Here is a 23,762-nt window from a genome sequence, read left to right as displayed (position 1 = left end):
ATACTGAACTATATACATCACAAGTAACAATATACTGAACTATATACATCACAAGTAACAATATACTGAACTATATACATCACAAGTAACAATATACTGAACTATATACATCACAAGTAACAATATACTGAACTATATACATCACAAGTAACAATATACTGAACTATATACATCACAAGTAACAATATACTGAACTATATACATCACAAGTAACAATATACTGAACTATATACATCACAAGTAACAATATACTGAACTATATACATCACAAGTAACAATATACTGAACTATATACATCACAAGTAACAATATATTGAACTATATACATCACAAGTAACAATATATTGAACTATATACATCACAAGTAACAATATACTGAACTATATACATCACAAGTAACAATATACTGAACTATATACATCACAAGTAACAATATATTGAACTATATACATCACAAGTAACAATATACTGAACTATATACATCACAAGTAACAATATACTGAACTATATACATCACAAGTAACAATATATTGAACTATATACATCACAAGTAACAATATACTGAACTATATTTATTTATTTATTTAATGTCTTTGCAAACAGTACATTGAGATTTTGTATTTACAATAGTGGGATGCAATACAAAGAGAGCCTCTATTATGCCTAGGCATTATGGGCTGACTTAACATTATTGGTTTACAGACTACTTAACACTAAGGATTATATCATAGTTGTACAGTAGGATAGTAATTATATCATAGTTGTACAGTAGGATAGTAATTATATCATAGTTGTACAGTAAATTATTAATTATATCATAGTTGTACAGTAGGATAGTAATTATATCATAGTTGTACAGTAGGATAGTAATTATATCATAGTTGTACAGTAGATTATTAATTATATCATAGTTGTACAGTAGGATAGTAATTATATCATAGTTGTACAGTAGGATAGTAATTATATCATAGTTGTACAGTAGGATAGTAATTATATCATAGTTGTACAGTAGATTATTAATTATATCATAGTTGTACAGTAGGATAGTAATTATATCATAGTTGTACAGTAGATTATTAATTATATCATAGTTGTACAGTAGATTATTAATTATATCATAGTTGTACAGTAGATTATTAATTATATCATAGTTGTACAGTAGGATAGTAATTATATCATAGTTGTACAGTAGATTATTAATTATATCATAGTTGTACAGTAGATTATTAATTATATCATAGTTGTACAGTAGGATAGTAATTATATCATAGTTGTACAGTAGATTATTAATTATATCATAGTTGTACAGTAGATTATTAATTATATCATAGTTGTACAGTAGGATAGTAATTATATCATAGTTGTACAGTAGATTATTAATTATATCATAGTTGTACAGTAGATTATTAATTATATCATAGTTGTACAGTAGATTATTAATTATATCATAGTTGTACAGTAGATTATTAATTATATCATAGTTGTACAGTAGGATAGTAATTATATCATAGTTGTACAGTAGATTATTAATTATATCATAGTTGTACAGTAGATTATTAATTATATCATAGTTGTACAGTAGATTATTAATTATATCATAGTTGTACAGTAGATTATTATATCATAGTTGTACAGTAGGATAGTAATTATATCATAGTTGTACAGTAGATTATTAATTATATCATAGTTGTACAGTAGATTATTAATTATATCATAGTTGTACAGTAGATTATTAATTATATCATAGTTGTACAGTAGATTATTAATTATATCATAGTTGTACAGTAGATTATTAATTATATCATAGTTGTACAGTAGATTATTAATTATATCATAGTTGTACAGTAGGATAGTAATTATATCATAGTTGTACAGTAGATTATTAATTATATCATAGTTGTACAGTAGATTATTAATTATATCATAGTTGTACAGTAGATTATTAATTATATCATAGTTGTACAGTAGGATAGTAATTATATCATAGTTGTACAGTAGGATAGTAATTATATCATAGTTGTACAGTAGGATAGTAATTATATCATAGTTGTACAGTAGGATAGTAATTATATCATAGTTGTACAGTAGGATAGTAATTATATCATAGTTGTACAGTAGGATAGTAATTATATCATAGTTGTACAGTAGGATAGTAATTATATCATAGTTGTACAGTAGGATAGTAATTATATCATAGTTGTACAGTAGAATATTAATTATATCATAGTTGTACAGTAGATTATTAATTATATCATAGTTGTACAGTAGGATAGTAATTATATCATAGTTGTACAGTAGGATAGTAATTATATCATAGTTGTACAGTAGGATAGTAATTATATCATAGTTGTACAGTAGGATAGTAATTATATCATAGTTGTACAGTAGGATAGTAATTATATCATAGTTGTACAGTAGATTATTAATTATATCATAGTTGTACAGTAGATTATTAATTATATCATAGTTGTACAGTAGGATAGTAATTATATCATAGTTGTACAGTAGGATAGTAATTATATCATAGTTGTACAGTAGGATAGTAATTATATCATAGTTGTACAGTAGATTATTAATTATATCATAGTTGTACAGTAGATTATTAATTATAAGTGAATCTGCTTTATATAAGACAAAAGATATATTCATATATTCAAAAATGTTTTTTGTGAAACAATAATTCAATTATATTCCTGTCAATAATGGATAAAAGGTTCAGAAGCAATTGTTGAAGTTATGATGTGGGAGTACACAGGTGAGTGTGTGTGTACTGAGTACTTAGCATTTAGTCTAGGGTGATTAAGTGGCTTTTGAGAAGTCTTAAATTGATTTTCAGACTGGGTTACTTTAGTATCATCTGGTAATGAATTCCATATTTTGGGGCCTTTTATGTGCATAAAGTTTTTACACAGTGTGATATGGACACGAGGTATATCAAAAAGAAATCTGTGTCTTGTGTTATGGTCATGTGTCCTGTTAAGATTGGTGTTATGACCAAGGTCATAATGAGATTAATTTATATGTATTATCCACTTAATATTATACTCGGAGTTTCTTTAATATTAGCTAAATTAAAGATTCCACTAGTTTATTATATTATCTGATTTAGGAATATACCCGGGTATCATGTGTATATATATATATATATATATATATATATATATATATATATATATATATCTTGAGTAATGTGTTAGGTAGGTACACCTGGCTAAGGTTTATAACAAGGTATGTCCATTGGTGGGTAGTTCGCACCGCTCTACCCTCTCCCCCTTTTGACGAGTTGATGTCATGAAGGAATTTACTGTCTATGGCAGTTCACTCTCTCTGCCGACTCTGTGCATTGACTGAGCTACCCTCCAAGTACTCTGCCTTATTCTCACTTGGATAGAGAATTGTGTTATAGAAACTCCTGAACCAGCTTGTAATTTATTGTGAAGTGAAGTCTGCGGACAATTATATACTGTTACCTTCAGGTTACGATGTGACGACCAGTGTCAAGCTTAGAACTTTGTGATATATTCCTTATGCCAGGGAGTTACTCAGTGAAAGTGTTAATTCTCAATGTATGTACTTGCACACAAGTAATGTTACTATTGAGGAAGCAGTAATATTCCTCTGATCATTATCAAGTGTAGTGACCATAGTGACATAGTCTCCAGAGGAGGTCTATGATGTACATTCTATTTAAGAGTTCTCTTGTGTGAATGAAAGTTTCTGACAGTGATATTTAATAGATATTTATGAATATCTAAAGTATTTGAACTTTTAAATAAAAAGAAACTAGAAAAGACTGAGTAACTATTATTTGTGCCTTACATTTCTAAGTTTGGAACCATATCCTCTCATTCTATGAAGTGTGTTGTTACGGAGTGCACTAACCTGGCTAAAGATTAAGATTCGAACCGGTGAGAAGTTTGAGTGGAGGGTTTATATTTGCGTGCGTTGTTCTGTGTATGTAGTAGGCACATGAATAAGTATGGATATTCTTAATGGTGAGCAGATTCAGACTTTTGAAAATTGGTGGAGTATGCTGGCGGGAGTGGGAATTTATCATTCCAACTGCTGCCTTTTGCTGGGTTATTAGAGGTCTTAGGTGATTTAATGTTGATCCCAATGCACAAATTCCATATGTAAGATAAGGGTATATGAGTGAATGGTACAGTGCCAGGAGAGCTGATTGTGGAACGTAGTACCGTATCTTGGATAGTATGCCTACAGTATGATATTTTCTTGATTTGTTGTATGTGTGTCTGGAACTTAAGGCTACTGTCAAGGTGGATGCCTAGGAATTTTCCCTCTGCAAGTCTTGTGACTGGTGATCTGTTTAGCGTCACGTTAAGTGGAACATTTGCAGCTTTGTTTCCAAACTGAATGAAGTTGGTTTTATCAGTATTCAGGGTAAGTTTATTAAGTCATCATCCAGGCAGATATTTTCTGTAATTCGTCATTGACAGTGTTGGCGAGTATGACTGGGTTTGGGTGGGAGAAGACGTATGTAGTGTCATCTGCAAATAATATTGGTTTGAGTAGCTGTGATGCGTTCGGTAGATCATTGATGTAGATGAGAAAGAGGAGTGGTCCAAGGACACTTCCTTGTGAGACTCCTACTGTGATTGGTTGAGTGGAAGAGTTTGCACCATTTGCGTACACATATTGAGTTCTGCTACTAAGGTATGACTTTAGGTAATTGAGAGAGTGGCATCTGATACCATAATGCGTTAATTTAGAGTACAGCAGTTCATGGTCGACTGTATCGAAAGCTTTGCATAAATCAGTGAAAATGCCCAGCGGGACTTCTTTCTTTTCAAGTGCGGTATATATTAGTTCTAGCATGTGTATGATAGCATCATTTGTGCTTTTATTATTCGTGAATCCAAACTGACAAGGGTTTAATATGTTGTGCGAGATGAGGTAGGAATAGATCCGTCTATGAATTAATTCTTCAAAGATTTTAGAGAGCAGTGGTTAGTTAGATATTGGTCTATAGTTATTCAAGTCAGCTTGGTCACCTCCTTTATGGATCGGAGTGACCCTCGCTATTTTGAGGATTGTTGAGAAGGTAGATGATTCAATGGATTTGTTAAAGAGCGTTGCAATAATTGGTGACAATACTTGAAGCTTTTATGTACACAAAAGCAGGCAAGTTGTTTGTCTCCTGCCTTATTTTTAAGGGTGTTTATGATGAGCGTAACTTAAGTGGGGTTGGTTGGAGCTAGGAATAGTGTATTTGGGTAGGTATCTATGAGGTAGTCTGATGGACGGGTGTTTGAACTTCGTATTTTGTTCGCTAGATTTTTTTTTCTTATGGTGGAGAAGAAAACATTGAGTGTGTTTGCTGTTTCAGTAGGTGTGAGTTGGGGTTCATCTGATTTTGTTAATGTGATTTTGTTTTTGGATAACTTTTTAGTTCCAAGAATTTCAGATAGAGTTTTCCAGGTTTTTTTTTCATATCACCTTTGATGTTATGTAATCTATTTTCATAATACAATTTTTTAAATCTTATCAGGCTGGTAAGTGCTGACGAGTAATTTCTCGACTGTTCTCTAGTTGCTTGACCCATTCTATACTGTTTTTTATATTTGTACTTTGTGTTAATGGATTTGAGGATGCTGGGTGTTAGTCAGGGATTATTTAGTCTCTTTGCTGTGATCTGTTTAGTTTTTTGGGGCAATGTCTGTTGTAGAGGTAATAGGCTTTTTTTGAAAATTATTTATACATTCATTCATATCTGTATATGTTTCGAGCTTATTTTGCCAATCAATGTTATTCATAGCTGCTATAAAGTTAACTGCTGTCTCGTTATGTAGTCTGAAGGTTACTTTAGTAATGTCTTGTGGCAGTTTGCCCAGATTAGTTATGAAAAAGGTTGGGTAGTGGTCTGTAGTGTTGTCTGTGATTATGCCTGATTTTAAAGGGGATATGGTGTTAGTCCAGATGTGGTCTGTTAAGGAGATGCTTGTCTCGGTGATTCTTGTAGGTTTAGATATTGCTGGTAGCAACAGGCAGTTACTCAGTGTTTGTGAATTTGGTTACTTGTGGGTCCTGGTCGTGTAGTTAGTTTGTTGAAATCTCCTGTTAGTAGCAGGTGGTCTTTATTCATGTGTGCATCAGTAATCATGTTGCCTAGTTTTTCACTAAAGTGGTAAATGTTTGACAACACTGTCCTCTCGCAACACTGTCCTCTCGCAACACTATTCTTAACTTCGCTCATTGTTTTTTCACTTCAAAGTCAGTAATTTTAAATGTGAATATTGAACAGAAAGGCGCAGTGCCGTGACTGCAACAATACACTAATAACCCGCACATTGGAGGGAGACAGACAGAGGCAGAGGGGGGAAAAGCTTATGCACGACGTTTGAGTCCGACTGGAACATTCGCCGTCATAAACGTGTTGTGTGTGCTGTTTGTGTATATAACTTGCCTCTAAAAACTATATGGAATGTTTTTTTTTATATTGAGTTTATTTGTCACCACCTATATGTAGAACTTTAAGCTCATTATTATCTGCAGCGTTTAAAGTTAGGAGGTCGAAGTTTGTTAAAATGTGGTCTCTTAACTGTCTTCGTTGATTCACAGGTGTACCTAAGGTACACCTGTGTCCTCCACAGGACATCTGATGAACTGGGATGAGGCACAGCTCGTCCTCACCCAACAAGATCTTAGACGCCGAAGTTAATTACCGTCACTAACACCATAGAACATAATTCTGGAAACTACAAATCTTCAGAAGCATTATCATACATGATATTCAAAAAGGCAAAGCAGCATCTTCCTAACAACACAAGTCACATGATCACGTTGTCTACCTGTCCTCATCCGTGTATGTCATTCTTCAGGTCACCACGTCGCTCAAACTTTGCTCTCCGCCTGTATATACTGTCTTTTTAGCATTTGTTAGAAGTGATCAACGTTTTCTAATATGTCCTTTTGTTTGTTTATGTATCTTTCTAAACCAATTTGTTAGTATTTATTACTATTGTTTATCCTAATACCCGGGGTATTAACTTAAATATCCCCGGTATTAGTTCCCAGGATTTTAACTTAATACTCCGGGTATTAGCAGTGGGTATTAGGGTGAGGATGAGGTGTACGTCACTATCAGGTGAAGATGAAGTGAATATCAGTATTAGGTGAGGATGAGATGTGTGTCAGTAGACAACAGGAAATACTTGACGATGGGAAATCCTTCTCGAGGAACCAGGATCTTTCCCTGACCCCTCACTCCCCTACCCACACCCACAACACCTCTCACCCACAACACCTCTCACCCACAACACCTCTCACCCACAACACCTCTCACCCACAACACCCACACCCACAACACCCACAACACCCACACCCACAACACCCCCTCCCACAGCACCCCCACCCATGACACCCCCACCTGCATCTACTCCAGTAATTAGGTGCTGAGAGAGGTAGTGAAGGTAAGGAGGACAGAGAGTGGAGGTCAGGAGGTGTGGCATGCTAAGAGTATGTTACATTTTATTCGGAGTGTCACACACCCATATAGGCTGCCTCCCAACCAGTGAACCAGGTGCTAAGGGGTTTAACGATCAGGGGGTCCGTTGTTATACCAGTACCTTGGTTCAACACACCAATCACAAGGAAGCCCACCGAAGCTTGAAGTGACGTGGGATGCTACACAGCTTCATGAGTGTATATGCAACAAATTAAAGCGTGACTCTAGTATCATGGCTACCAAACTGAGGTTACTGCTGTTATGAACAATAATAATCACCGATCCCAGCTTCAAAGTGCAGGATAAACCCTGATCAACCGAATGAACAGCCTTTTGGGGAAACTGGTGGAGCGTCGGGATTGTCTCGGGGGGGGGGGGGGTAGCTTAGCGCTCGAATTCTCTAAACTCAACCTCGAGACGGCCAGGGAGCAACATGCATTTGCTAAGGAGCAGTTTTAGCATATTGTGGTTGACAGTTTGTGTTTAGAAATCTGTGTTACTAGTACCTCGGTTTTCTGATTCTGAGTGTGAACAGTTTTTTGAGTCTTGAAAATCAGGTTCGAGCTTTGCGATGGCCACTCGAACACTGGGCGGCACTCATTCATACAGCATTATATGACAAAGTACAGGAGTTTCCAGCTGTTTTGGGTGTTGAAAACTTCACTAATTACGACGTTGTGAAAGTAGCTGTACTTGGGACATATCAGTGGATTCCACCAAATGTAGGCGAGAATTCAAATTGAACAAGTGACAGTTGGGTCAGTCCTATGTGGCCTTTGTGGACAATCTAAAACATTTACCAAGTGGTATAAAGACTGGTGTCACTAATTTTATTGGGTTAGTGCGATTGGTCCTGATTGACAACCTTCTTGAGTCAGTTGGACCAGAGGTTCAGGTGGTCTTAGAAGACCATTCATTGGGAACTGCACTTGAGGCGGTTAGACTTGCTGACACATTTGAGGCCAACTGTTTTTAGTCCCAGTAATCCTTTAACTTTTCTTCCCAGCAGCCTGGTATGGACAAATCAACATGGACGGACGTCTAATTGGATTACAAAGAGGCTGGAGCTGAAGCACGACTTCTTAATCAAAGTCAGCATGGTGAAGCACAACGTCTGCTTCTAAAACGGCATGGTGAAACACGACGTCTGCCTCAAAGTCAGCATGGGGCAAAAGACAAGAATCTTGAACCAATCACGTGTTATTACTGACCTAAGTCTGGTCACATAAAGGCTACTCACACCAAGTTAGTTATTTCGACGGCTAGTGGTAAGTTGACCAGGTCACTACCATGAGGGAAAAATAGCTGTGCTACCCACTGACACAAATCAACAGGAAATAGATACATGTATGGCACCCTTTTAGTCACAGCCAAGTCACCCTTAAGAAGTATGATATTCCCATTGAGGTATCCACCTTCAGGGATACTGGGGCTTATTGCTTCCTCTTACAAAAGGGAGTACTTCCAATTTCTGAGAAGTCCTCATGAACTCCTCAGTATTATTAGAAGCTTATGGAGGAGCTGTGTTTTCTGTACCTTTGCATAGGGTATTTATAAGTCAGTATTACACTGGGTATTTAACCGGAGGAACTGCTAAACCTGTTAAACTCCCCCTACAGAGCTAATCCTGAAAAACAGAGGCTACTTCAGCAGGACGTTGCATTTCTGTTAGAACATGGATTGGTGGAGGAATCTTCCAGCCCGTGGGCTTCACCATGCATCCTTATTAAGAAGAGTGATGAGGTTTCTGGATGTGTACTGACTACCATAAGGTGAATGAGGGGAAGAGGGTAAGCACCCTCTTACATGTTTGGACGATATAGTGAGCTTTGTGGGTAAGGCCCCTTTCGTTTCCTAACTAGATCGTCTTAAAAGTTACTATCAGGTACCTCTAACAGATAAAAAGAAGATTTCTGCCTTTATAATTCCAGGTCACTATCAATATACTGTGATCTCATTTGGAATGTGGAACTCGCCAGCCATATTCCAAAAATTCATCCATCAGGCAATTAAAGGACTTGAAGGCATGGTGCCTTATCTGGATGATGTAATTGTGGTTTCTGATATGTGGCATCAACATGTGTCCCATCTTGAATCCCTCTTTGAGAGGTTCAGAACCTTTCAACTCACTATAAACTTGAGTAAATCCTCTTTCGGCCAATCTACTATTACTTTCTTAAGTTATGAAGTAGGTAGTGCCAAAGTAGCACCTAAATTTGCTAAAGTTTTGGCAATTAAAAATTATCCCCTTCCTCAGGATAAGAAATCTCTGTAAAGGTTCTTGGGAATGATAGCTTTTTATAATTTTTTTTTTTTTTCAAAAAATCTGCAGATGTGGCAGCCCCCCTCGCCTGACCTACCTTAGCAATTATAAGAAATTTTGCTTTACCCCAAATTGTCAAGAGGTGTTTGTGTTCAACATCTCTTTTGTCTTCCAGTTTTTCAATACTCTTTGTATTACAGGTTGATGGTTGTGCAGTGGGTGTTGGGGCAGTGTTACTCCAAGCTTCTGGTAAGGGTGGTCTGCAGCCTGTGATGTACTATTTAGCCAAATACCAGGCCTATCAGCAGGCCTACTCTATTGAGAAAAAGGCCCTGATCCTTGCATCACATTTGGTCACCGTCTTCATTGACCACAATCCTCTGACCTGCCTCAGCTCATTAAAGAACAAGAACGTGCGTCTGAAGAGATGGGTGTTGTTGCAACTTTACGACCTTTTCATACGCCACATAACCAGCAAAGATAATGTGCTGGCAGACACCCTTTCCAGAGCTTGACTTTCTTAGGTTGTGTCTGACTTCAAAGTCCTTTGAGTTGATCACTATCTAATGAACTGGATGGTTTAGAGGAAAGGCGATTTCATTATAACAAAGTATTGGTTTGGAAATAGGGTAGTTGATGAGTGGAACAGTCTGCCTAGTAGGGTTACTGAAGCAAAAACCTTGGGTAATTTCAAATGTAGGTTGGATAAATACAGGAGTGAGAGGGGTTGGATTTGAGTGGAACTTGCACTTGAGTAAATAGATTTATCAAAACTTATTGCTTGGGTATCATTGAAAATGAGTTCGGCAAATATTTTGTTAGTTGTCTGGATTTGTGAAGGACCTGCCTAGTATGGGTCAACAGGCCTGCTGCAATGTTCCTCCTTTATGTTCTTATTAATATTTCGTGCCATGGTGGCACACTAACCATGGAGAATCCCTAGTGCCCTTTTGGGGTAAGGGTTTGGCATGCTAAGTGTGTTGCATTTTATTCGGCGTGTCACACACCCATATAGGCATCCCTTCCAACGAGTGAACCACGTGCTAAGGGTTTAACAGTCAGGGGCCCCATGGTTATACCAGTACCTTGTTCAACCAGCCGATCTTAAGGAAGCTCGCCAAGGCTGTGAAGTTACTTGGGACGCTGTGAAGCAGCTTTGGCGCACTTGCTTCACTGCTGGTCGCCACGGTTCTTATCGTATCTTGTGTTTGTATTTTTTTTTGTTTTGCTTCATTGTACATAGATATAACTACTGTATATAGGCTGTATACACTGTAAATACCAGCTTATTCTGGTGAAGGAAATACAATAATTTATTCTGCTGCCTTTATGCTCATTCCTAATTGGTTATCATGATGCTACAGCCAGGTGTGCAGGCCAATAGTCTACACCTGTGCTCGTAATCACAGCCAACACAATCATCACCATCCCCATAACCACCATCAACACCACTACAAGGACTGCCATCGCTACCACAACCACAAGCACCACCACTGCCACCACACGCACCGCCGCCGCCACCACCAACCAGCACATCGCTGGACTGAAGACTACGAATAGTTTTATGAGAGTGATGTCAGGTATAGCTGGGTCATCAACAGTCATTGGTGTCAGGTATGGCTGGGTCATCAACAGTCATTGGTGTCAGGTATGGCTGGGTCATCAACAGTCAGTGGTGTCAGGTATGACTGGTTCATCAACAGTCAGTGGTATCAACAGTCAGTGGGCAGAAAAACATTACCACCAAAGGATGTTAGAGCCATAACGACTTAACACCTGCTTAGTGAAGAGCAAATAACCATTACACTGTGTGGGTAGTGTCCACCTCCCTTCCATACTCTTACCTTCCATACTCTTACCTTCCATACTCTTACCTTCCATACTCTTACCTTCCATACTCTTACCTTCCATACTCTTACCTTCCATACTCTTACCTTCCATACTCTTACCTTCCATACTCTTACCTTCCATACTCTTACCTTCCATACTCTTACCTTCCATTCCATACTCTTACCTTCCATACTCTTACCTTCCATACTCTTACCTTCCACCTTCCATACTCTTACCTTCCATACTCTTACCTTCCATACTCTTACCTTCCATACTCTTACCTTCCATACTCTTACCTTCCATACTCTTACCTTCCATACTCTTACCTTCCATACTCTTACCCTCCACATTCTTACCTTCCACATTCTTACCCTCCACATTCTTACCCTCCACATTCTTACCCTCCACATTCTTACCCTCCACATTCTTACCCTCCACATTCTTACCCTCCACATTCTTACCCTCCACATTCTTACCCTCCACATTCTTACCCTCCACATTCTTACCCTCCACTCTCTCACCCTCCACACAGTCACCCTCCCCACGCTCACTTTCCACATTCTCACTTTTCACACACACCACACAGTTTCCACACTCACCCTCCACATACTCTCCACCTCCACACTCACCTTCCGCACTCACTTTCCACACACTTCCTGTTAGGTATTCCTTGCTGTCAGGTTCCTTGTTATACCACACTGTCAGTTCTAGCTTTTATCCCGGGCTCTCATGAGGTACTTGAACCATTTTTACACTGCAATATGCAGTCCTCCCCTCTCTCCTAACTTTCATTACCTTGTCATAAAACTAGCAGATTTGCGAGACAGGATTTGCTGTCTCGAAAACATTGTTATCTGTTTATGAATCCACTACTCTCCTGATAATTTTCTCCATAAGTTAACCTATTATGAATATTAGTGACACTGTCCTGCCTTTTTAAATATCAGAACTACGTATATTGTTTTGTGGACACGAGGCAGCTGCCCTGTTTCAACTGATTGGTTGAAGATCACTTCTAGTGATTCACACAGTTCTGCTGCTCCTCTCAAAACGCATGGGAAAATGGCGAGTCCCATTGTCTTCGAGGTATTAAGTTCTCTCAGTAACGTCTACACCTCACCTCTTGTTGTCTGTATTGTCCAGTATTCATTGGTCCAGTACTCTATAGCTCTGACAGTGTTCCTGATTCCACTGAGAATATCTTCCTTATTGTTCATTCAGTGCCTCACAGACTTCATGGTTATTCATAGTGAACTCCCCTCCTTTCGTCTTCAGTCTTATTGCCTGATCCTTCACAGTTGCCTCCTTTCTGATGTAACTGTATACTAACTTCGGCTTAGATTTGGCTGTCTATGATACTTCATTGTCTTACAGCTTCTTTTTTTACCTATACATATACGTATTTATTTCTGTTTTATTTTCTTTTGCTCACTTCCCTGTTCTCTGGCGTTCTTTGCTTTCTGTATTTTTTCCGTGCTCTTACACTTAGCTTTACCCTCCCTGCACCTCACTCTTCTTGCCTGGGCTTCTTATCCGTTTGTGTATGAATCTCTACCCTGCCTCTCGGTACTTTCCAGCTACATATTCCTTTATTTCGTTCACTATCTTCCCATTTAGCTCCCTTTTCCTCAGGACTCCATTCAGGAATTACCTCATGCATGTGTAGTCTTTAACGTCAGGTTTGTCCCATTCTTAATGCTCTGCATTTCTCTACACATTTATCTTCGCAAGGTATTCAAAGCACAGTTCTACATGGTTGCTAACACAAAGGGATTTAGATTAAACACAAGGTGCAGCCTCACCGGTTTAGTGCCTCCTCTCTGTAGTTATGTTCCTATCATGCTGACTCGTGAAGTTTTCCATCGCCGCCACCACCAGCAACTTAACTATCCATGTATCTGGTCTTCCATGTGGCTCCAGACTTTCCCAGTCTTTTCCTTATGGGTGAAGTCTCGTCTCCCAAGATCAGTAGTTGTGAATTGCATGTGTGGGCTCCTCTAGCTCCCTCTGCTATAGTGTCCACAATCACCTTGTGATTGCTATCATTTATCATTATATTCGTGTTTTAATCTCCTGGTATTTAGTGATGGGTTGTACTTATCTGCTATCACCATCTTGGGTCCCATACTTCTAAGTCTCTAACAAGTAGTTATCCAACTCCTCTCCATTTGTTCCTCTCATATCCTCAAAAGTCCACTGGTTCCTGATTAACAATGCCACTCCTCCACCTTCATGTTCACTGTCGTTTCTCGTTATCCGAGATCTTTTTTGAAAGATCGCATTTGTTATCACCTCCGTGAGCATGGTCTCTGTTATTGCTATAATGTCTGGGGGGGCCTCCATTATACACTCTTTCCATTCATCACTCTTACTTGTTATCTTCTCTGCATTTGTATACCACTTTCAGTTGTTTCTTCATCATGCTTTGGATTTTTGGGTTCGTGTTTCCCTGGTGGTTGAGGGTTAAGAGTTAAGGCTGGTTGTGAGAGTGGATCCTGCCTCAGAAGGTCGAGACGATGGGTGTGGGTGAGGGAGGGTAGGGAACAGAGGGAAGGGGGATTTGGGGATTGGGGATTAAAATGGATTCTGGACTAATGGGATTAAAGGTGAAAGGATGAGGATGGGGGAATAGAGCATGGTTTGTTTGGAGGTATTGTGTTGAGTGGAAATGGAGCTTGGAGGGATGATTTCGGTCTGAACTTGGTGTTCCTCATGAAGTAGATCTTGCAGGTGGCGGGGCTGAACTTAGTGGCCTCCTGGATGTCCAACTTCGGCACCTGCCCCTTTGTTAGCTGGTTCTTCTTCCTGTCTTCGTGTACTCGCCTATTTATGGTACAGGGGTCGATTCACAGCTGTGTGTGTGTTCATGTATGTAGTTACTCGTTTGTAACTACAGTAGCAGTGTTCGTGGTGTCTCGTCTTCAGTGTTCTGTTCATTATATAATTTTCTAACATTTCCAATGGTTGCAGTACTTCATATATTCCACTGGTCAATACTTTATAAGTGTTATGTGTCTTCCTGCTATCAGCCAACATGTGTCTTCCTGCTATCAGCCAACATGTGTCTTCCTGCTATCAGCCAACGCGACGGGCTGGAGTTTTGAGACTCTATGACCGCGGGTTCAATCCCGGCCGGGGGTATGGTTTATCAGCCAACATGTGTCTTCCTGCTATCAGCCAACATGTGTCTTCCTGCTATCAGCCAACATGAGCAACTTTAACACATTCAACCTTTCATCATAGTTCATATTGCTCAACTCTGGCAGCCATTTTCTAGCTCTAAGGACATTTTCTTAGTTTTGTATGTGTTCTTTCAGATGTTGGCACCACAACCGCTGCATATTCCAGTATTGCCATAAGTTATAAACAACCTTCCTAACAATTCATCTTCCATATCTTTGAAAGGTATTTTATAGTTTGTCAGTGTAAGCTGCGAGTTTCTCACAACTTGAGGCACATAATCTTCCGGTGTCAATATTTTGTTTCAAGAGGCTCTTAGATCCCTTTAACAGACGCTTTCAATATTTCACAGCATTGTTAATTCCCCTACAATCTAATCGTTCTTATTTATCAATTTATTTTTCATCAGAGTTATATTTCACTATATCATTCCTAATAGATAATGAGCACTAAGTTGTTCTGAGAAGTTAGTGTTGACACTTTCCCCAGCTGTGTTAAACACTAATATTGACGGTGTGTTGAGTGTTATTATTCTTGTTGTCGTATTTACATGTTCATACATAATCTTGTCATTATGTTGAGCAAATCTGTTGATCCTTTATTTACAGTTCCAGCCTCATAGTCTGCCCAATTTATACTTAAAATCTCCAAGTACAATAACTTAGTATTTATCCTGGTCACTTGTCATCAATACTTCACTAAGTTTGTTACGTAATTCCTCGTTTATCCTATCAAGCTCTTCTATTTCTCAAATGTTATTTAATGGTGGCTTATATACATTAATTACTGAGAGTTTCTCTTCTTTTTTTCTCTACTTATTCCTAAAATTTCATTAATTTTCACAACTTCAAGATTCTTTTACCAGTCTTGTCAGTTCTTCTCTTCTCTTCTCCATCTCTTCTCTTTCAGTCAGGTTTCAGTTAGACAAACTATATGTTTATTTTTTTTATTATTAATATCCCTAAGTCTTAGTGGTTTTGAGATGATTCCATCTGTGTCAGTGTATAAGATGATTCCATCTGTGTCAGTGTATAAGATGATTCCATCTGTATCAGTGTACAAGATAATTCCATCTGTATCAGTGTATAAGATGATTCCATCTGTATCAGTGTATAAGATAATTCCATCTGTATCAGTGTATAAGATGATTCCATCTGTATCAGTGTATAAGATAATTCCATCTGTGTCAGTGTATAAGATAATTCCATCTGTGTCAGTGTATAAGATAATTCCATCTGTGTCAGTGTATAAGATGATTCCATCTGTATCAGTGTATAGGATGATTCCATCTGTATCAGTGTATAAGATAATTCCATCTGTGTCAGTGTATAAGATAATTCCATCTGTGTCAGTGTATAAGATGATTCCATCTGTGTCAGTGTATAAGATAATTCCATCTGTGTCAGTGTATAAGATAATTCCATCTGTGTCAGTGTATAAGATAATTCCATCTGTGTCAGTGTATAAGATAATTCCATCTGTGTCAGTGTATAAGATAATTCCATCTGTGTCAGTGTATAAGATAATTCCATCTGTGTCAGTGTATAAGATAATTCCATCTGTATCAGTGTATAAGATAATTCCATCTGTATCAGTGTATAAGATAATTCCATCTGTATCAGTGTATAAGATAATTCCATCTGTGTCAGTGTATAAGATAATTCTATCTGTATCAGTGTATAAGATAATTCCATCTGTATCAGTGTATAAGATAATTCCATCTGTATCAGTGTATAAGATAATTCTATCTGTATCAGTGTATAAGATAATTCCATCTGTTTCGCTTCTGATGACCAGAGCTTTGGTAAGATGGGTAAGGAAGAAGGATGGGTAAGGATGGAAATATTGGAAAAGGGTGGGAGGAGGGGGAGAGGTAGGATATAAAAGGTAAGTGGCCCAACCACTTTGGTGCAATTTAAAAAGTGTATGTGAATTAATAAGATATTCTTTAAGAGGTATAATACTAACCCATCAGAGTCACATAGATATAATAGGTATACAAGTACATGACTCTGAATTGGTAGTAATTATACAAGTTACAATTGCTTTTTTTTTTTTTTCGCGATTGCACAACGGATATTTATACGACAAGAAAGGCAATAATTTTCTGGCCAGTTTATAAGTTCGTGACAATAGCTTCTTAATGGTGGTGTCCAACAATAGTCAATAGCATAATTTTACATTAGAAAGTTATTTAAGATGTCTCCCTAATTGGGGGCGATGATTTTTTCAGTATACATAGAAGGGTTCTGGTGGTATCCAATCTTCTTCATCAGGTAAGTTGCTCAAAATCATGGGTCGAGGGTAATCATCTTTATGAATAAAACGACGAACCCTCTGTGGGAGAGTCATTCTTTGAGTCCTGTGAGGAGGAGTATTGATGGTGTAATCGGTGGTATTTATCACTTGTATAGGATGTTCTCTATCTGGCATGTATAGTTCTTGCATTGTATAAAGTTGTTTCTTTTTTAGGGTGTCAAGGCGTACATTTATGGCAGTAATATCTTGTTGTGTGTGTAAATCTGCCATTTTAACTCTCTCTCCTCCTGGTATCGGTAATAAAGCGAAGAGCTCTATTCTGGACCCTTTGTAACCGTAGCATGTTGGTCTTTGTTGTTAATTCCATCTGTATCAGTGTATAAGATAATTCCATCTGTATCAGTGTATAAGATAATTCCATCTGTATCAGTGTATAAGATAATTCCATCTGTATCAGTGTATAAGATAATTCCATCTGTATCAGTGTATAAGATAATTCCATCTGTATCAGTGTATAAGATGATTCCATCTGTATCAGTGTATAAGATAATTCCATCTGTATCAGTGTATAAGATAATTCCATCTGTATCAGTGTATAAGATAATTCCATCTGTATCAGTGTATAAGATAATTCCATCTGTGTCAGTGTATAAGATAATTCCATCTGTGTCAGTGTATAAGATAATTCCATCTGTATCAGTGTATAAGATAATTCCATCTGTATCAGTGTATAAGATAATTCCATCTGTATCAGTGTATAAGATAATTCCATCTGTATCAGTGTATAAGATAATTCCATCTGTATCAGTGTATAAGATAATTCCATCTGTATCAGTGTATAAGATAATTCCATCTGTATCAGTGTATAAGATGATTCCATCTGTATCAGTGTATAAGATAATTCCATCTGTATCAGTGTATAAGATAATTCCATCTGTGTCAGTGTATAAGATAATTCCATCTGTGTCAGTGTATAAGATAATTCCATCTGTATCAATGTATAAGATAATTCCATCTGTATCAGTGTATAAGATAATTCCATCTGTATCAGTGTATAAGATAATTCCATCTGTGTCAGTGTATAAGATAATTCCATCTGTGTCAGTGTATAAGATAATTCCATCTGTATCAGTGTATAAGATAATTCCATCTGTGTCAGTGTATAAGATAATTCCATCTGTGTCAGTGTATAAGATAATTCCATCTGTATCAGTGTATAAGATAATTCCATCTGTGTCAGTGTATAAGATAATTCCATCTGTATCAGTGTATAAGATAATTCCATCTGTATCAGTGTATAAGATAATTCCATCTGTATCAGTGTATAAGATAATTCCATCTGTATCAGTGTATAAGATAATTCCATCTGTATCAGTGTATAAGATAATTCCATCTGTGTCAGTGTATAAGATAATTCCATCTGTATCAGTGTATAAGATAATTCCATCTGTATCAGTGTATAAGATAATTCCATCTGTATCAGTGTATAAGATAATTCCATCTGTATCAGTGTATAAGATGATTCCATCTGTATCAGTGTATAAGATAATTCCATCTGTGTCAGTGTATAAGATAATTCCATCTGTGTCAGTGTATAAGATAATTCCATCTGTGTCAGTGTATAAGATAATTCCATCTGTGTCAGTGTATAAGATAATTCCATCTGTGTCAGTGTATAAGATAATTCCATCTGTATCAGTGTATAAAATAATTCCATCTGTATCAGTGTATAAGATAATTCCATCTGTGTCAGTGTATAAGATAATTCCATCTGTGTCAGTGTATAAGATAATTCCATCTGTGTCAGTGTATAAGATAATTCCATCTGTGTCAGTGTATAAGATAATTCCATCTGTATCAGTGTATAAGATAATTCCATCTGTATCAGTGTATAAGATAATTCCATCTGTATCAGTGTATAAGATAATTCCATCTGTATCAGTGTATAAGATAATTCCATCTGTATCAGTGTATAAGATAATTCCATCTGTATCAGTGTATAAGATAATTCCATCTGTATCAGTGTATAAGATAATTCCATCTGTATCAGTGTATAAGATAATTCCATCTGTATCAGTGTATAAGATAATTCCATCTGTATCAGTGTATAAGATAATTCCATCTGTATCAGTGTATAAGATAATTCCATCTGTATCAGTGTATAAGATAATTCCATCTGTATCAGTGTATAAGATAATTCCATCTGTATCAGTGTATAAGATAATTCCATCTGTATCAGTGTATAAGATAATTCCATCTGTATCAGTGTATAAGATAATTCCATCTGTATCAGTGTATAAGATAATTCCATCTGTATCAGTGTATAAGATAATTCCATCTGTATCAGTGTATAAGATAATTCCATCTGTATCAGTGTATAAGATAATTCCATCTGTATCAGTGTATAAGATAATTCCATCTGTATCAGTGTATAAGATAATTCCATCTGTATCAGTGTATAAGATAATTCCATCTGTATCAGTGTATAAGATAATTCCATCTGTATCAGTGTATAAGATAATTCCATCTGTATCAGTGTATAAGATAATTCCATCTGTATCAGTGTATAAGATAATTCCATCTGTATCAGTGTATAAGATAATTCCATCTGTATCAGTGTATAAGATAATTCCATCTGTGTCAGTTTATAAGATAATTCCATCTGTATCAGTGTATAAGATAATTCCACCTGTATCAGTGTATAAGATAATTCCACCTGTATCAGTGTATAAGATAATTCCATCTGTATCAGTGTATAAGATAATTCCACCTGTATCAGTGTATAAGATAATTCCATCTGTATCAGTGTATAAGATAATTCCATCTGTATCAGTGTATAAGATAATTCCATCTGTATCAGTGTATAAGATAATTCCATCTGTATCAGTGTATAAGATAATTCCATCTGTATCAGTGTATAAGATAATTCCATCTGTATCAGTGTATAAGATAATTCCACCTGTATCAGTGTATAAGATAATTCCATCTGTATCAGTGTATAAGATAATTCCATCTGTATCAGTGTATAAGATAATTCCATCTGTATCAGTGTATAAGATAATTCCATCTGTATCAGTGTATAAGATAATTCCATCTGTATCAGTGTATAAGATAATTCCATCTGTATCAGTGTATAAGATAATTCCATCTGTGTCAGTGTATAAGATAATTCCATCTGTGTCAGTGTATAAGATAATTCCATCTGTATCAGTGTATAAGATAATTCCATCTGTATCAGTGTATAAGATAATTCCATCTGTGTCAGTTTATAAGATAATTCCATCTGTATCAGTGTATAAGATAATTCCACCTGTATCAGTGTATAAGATAATTCCACCTGTATCAGTGTATAAGATAATTCCATCTGTATCAGTGTATAAGATAATTCCACCTGTATCAGTGTATAAGATAATTCCATCTGTATCAGTGTATAAGATAATTCCATCTGTATCAGTGTATAAGATAATTCCATCTGTATCAGTGTATAAGATAATTCCATCTGTATCAGTGTATAAGATAATTCCATCTGTATCAGTGTATAAGATAATTCCATCTGTATCAGTGTATAAGATAATTCCACCTGTATCAGTGTATAAGATAATTCCATCTGTATCAGTGTATAAGATAATTCCATCTGTATCAGTGTATAAGATAATTCCATCTGTATCAGTGTATAAGATAATTCCATCTGTATCAGTGTATAAGATAATTCCATCTGTATCAGTGTATAAGATAATTCCATCTGTATCAGTGTATTAGATCTTTAAAAAATTGCGTGTTACCATTGTTACCTTTTTTTTCATTTGTTGTAATATGATTTTCATCTATCATGTGATCGGTGGTACTGGTAGTAGTGGTAGTGATGGTAGTGGTAGTAGCGGCACTAGTAGTAATAGTGATGGTGGTAGTGATGGTAGTGGTAGTAGCGGCACTAGTAGTAATAGTGATGGTGGTAGTGATGGTAGTGGTAGTAGCGGCACTAGTGGTGACAGTGATGGTAGTGGTAGTAGCGGCACTAGTGGTGACAGTGATGGTAGTGGTAGTAGCGGCACTAGTGGTGACAGTGATGGTAGTGGTAGTAGCGGCACTAGTAGTAATAGTGATGGTGGTAGTGATGGTAGTGGTAGTAGCGGCACTAGTGGTGATAATGATATTGGTAGTAGCGGCACTAGTGGTGACAGTGATGGTAGGGGTAGTAGCGGGACTTGCAGTGATAGTGATGGTAGTGGTGGTAGACCACACAACACAACAGATCAACAAGAACGTAGCCTCACAGGCTGAGAGGATCGCGGTCACACAACACAACAAGAACGTAGCCTCACAGGCTGAGAGGATCGCGGTCACACAACACAACAAGAACGTAGCCTCACAGGCTGAGAGGATCGCGGTCACACAACACAACAAGAACGTAGCCTCACAGGTTGAGAGGATCGCGGTCACACAACACAACAAGAACGTAGCCTCACAGGTTGAGAGGATCGCGGTCACACAACACAACAAGAACGTAGCCTCACAGGTTGAGAGGATCGCGGTCACACAACACAACAAGAACGTAGCCTCACAGGTTGAGAGGATCGCGGTCACACAACACAACAAGAACGTAGCCTCACAGGTTGAGAGGATCGCGGTCACACAACACAACAAGAACGTAGCCTCACAGGCTGAGAGGATCGCGGTCACACAACACAACAAGAACGTAGCCTCACAGGCTGAGATGATCGCGGTCACACAACACAACAAGAACGTAGCCTCACAGGCTGAGAGGATCGCGGTCAATTATTCGCTTTGATGTGAAGAAAATAAGTTTCTCTCGCCCTCAATATAATTTCAATACATGACAGTTAATATATACTGTGGGAAACCCAGAGGTTTCACTGTGTGAAACTGCTTCATTAAATTAAAAGCTTCACGTTTCCGGTGCCTCCGTGAGCAGGAATCCGGGATGAGGCGTTTTTGTGGTTCCTCGGTGAATTCTGGAGCGTCAGAGGAACTCTTCTGTGTATATTACTGAGGGTTAACAATACAGATGATGAACCAAGCCTTTCCTCCAGACTGTCAGCTTGGCCCCACTGGTCCATACTAGGCAGGATTCACTGGTCCATACTAGGCATGTTTCACTGGTCCATACTAGGCAGTTCCCACTGGTCCATAGTAGGCAGTTCCCACTGGTCCATACTAGGCAGTTCTCACTGGTCCATACTAGGCAGGTCCCACTGGTCCATACTAGACAAGTCCTGCTGACTCATACTGACGACATCACAACCTCCTTGCTACCTCCTGGTCTAGTTCTTGGGCATGACCTACTTCCACTGGGAAATCCCATCTACCAGTGCCATTGTCTTCGTCTACTGCATCTCATTTGACTTCCGTATATAAAAAGCTTCACTATTCCTACCTGTGGGGACGACGTCTACTATAGACTTCCAAGACACCTCGAGTCACGAGACAGGCACACGGAAACACATGACGTCTTCTGAAAGGAAGAGGTCACGATGTCCGAAGGACTCTTAACTTGGAAATGTGGGGCGCAGTTCTGGCAAAGAAGCTGCGAGACCGCTGACTGGACTCTTGGACAGCGAATCGAGCAAAACCAGCCGGGTCAGTGAGATAGGGATGGATCAAGAAACACTCGTCCCAACAACAGATATACTGGATGAAGAAGGTTGGGAGGTAGGAGGAACCCCGAAGTCCCAGAAAAGACATAATGTTTCCTTGCCTCAGATCGGGCAATCTAAACCATCTGCAGGCAGCAAATTCAGGATGATAAGCAAAGAACACCACGACAACCCGTATTCTGCTATAATTCACCTCGAGAGGAAATATGACCTTAAAATATCACTGTCCTCAAATCTGAAAGGGGAGTTTAATCTCACTCCTCGAAACACGGAGTCCTACTAAATACTGCAGAAGGTGAATGACCTCAAATCTTCACTTGTTCTAACAGAACTAAAATCCATAGAGCGGGTAACAGTCGCTACATGCCTCACGATGCAATCCATAGTATCAAAAATATCCTGAAAGCTGAGCGACTCCGAGCCAGGAAGGACGGCAACGTACCTGTAAGGCAGGTCTTGCTCTAACATGGAGGATCTCTCCCAGCTTGCTGGGAAAAATACTAGGTTAGGACGTACAACTTAGGGACCAGTGAGGAGGACTGTAACCCAGGAGAGCACAGCAGGACATCCCGTATTACCCCTGAGCCATTAAATGTTAACATTTACATGTTTGACCGATGTCACATGCGACATGATAAACTCGCAAGAAAAAGAGACATTCAGAACTATTATGAGGACCTTCGTGAACATATGCATGATGGATAAAACATAATCCATGCGTTTATTTGCAAGTTTACCCGACCACCCAACACAGAGCCCAGTGACTGATGGGGAGCCTGATGACCTCAGCCAACTGTTGTACATATAATGTTTTACCGTGGAACACAAGACCCTGATCGCGGCCACAGGACAGCTGAATTAGATCAACATCTTCGAGATCCTCTGACGGGTCATCTTAGGATTAAGACCCATGTCAGGACGCAGTTCATGACGAATCAATCAGTTCCTGCCTGTGCTTTACATTCTTCAAGATTACGGTGTGCATCACCTATTCCTAGACTGAGGGACTGATTACCTCGTCTTGTACTGTCTTCAGTATATATTTCTACAGCTTGACATTATGTCCATGTATTGCATTGATAAAACCACTGAATGGCGAAACGTCGACAAAGTAAAGATACCCAGATGTACATGTGTTTAATTCATCATA

The 23,762-nt window shown here is 37.9% G+C and overlaps 1 protein-coding gene across 6 annotated transcripts in view; it reads right to left on the bottom strand.

Moving 5' to 3' along the window:
- The window catches only part of LOC128689222 (uncharacterized), a 413,444-nt gene that overhangs the window by 315,190 nt on the left and 74,492 nt on the right, over positions 1–23,762 (bottom strand). The window lies entirely within an intron of this gene.

This window comes from Cherax quadricarinatus, chromosome 18 (genome assembly GCF_038502225.1).
Source record: "Cherax quadricarinatus isolate ZL_2023a chromosome 18, ASM3850222v1, whole genome shotgun sequence".
NCBI lineage: Eukaryota > Metazoa > Arthropoda > Malacostraca > Decapoda > Parastacidae > Cherax > Cherax quadricarinatus.
Note: the sequence above shows the minus strand (reverse complement) of the source record. Positions and strands in the feature narration are given on the sequence as shown.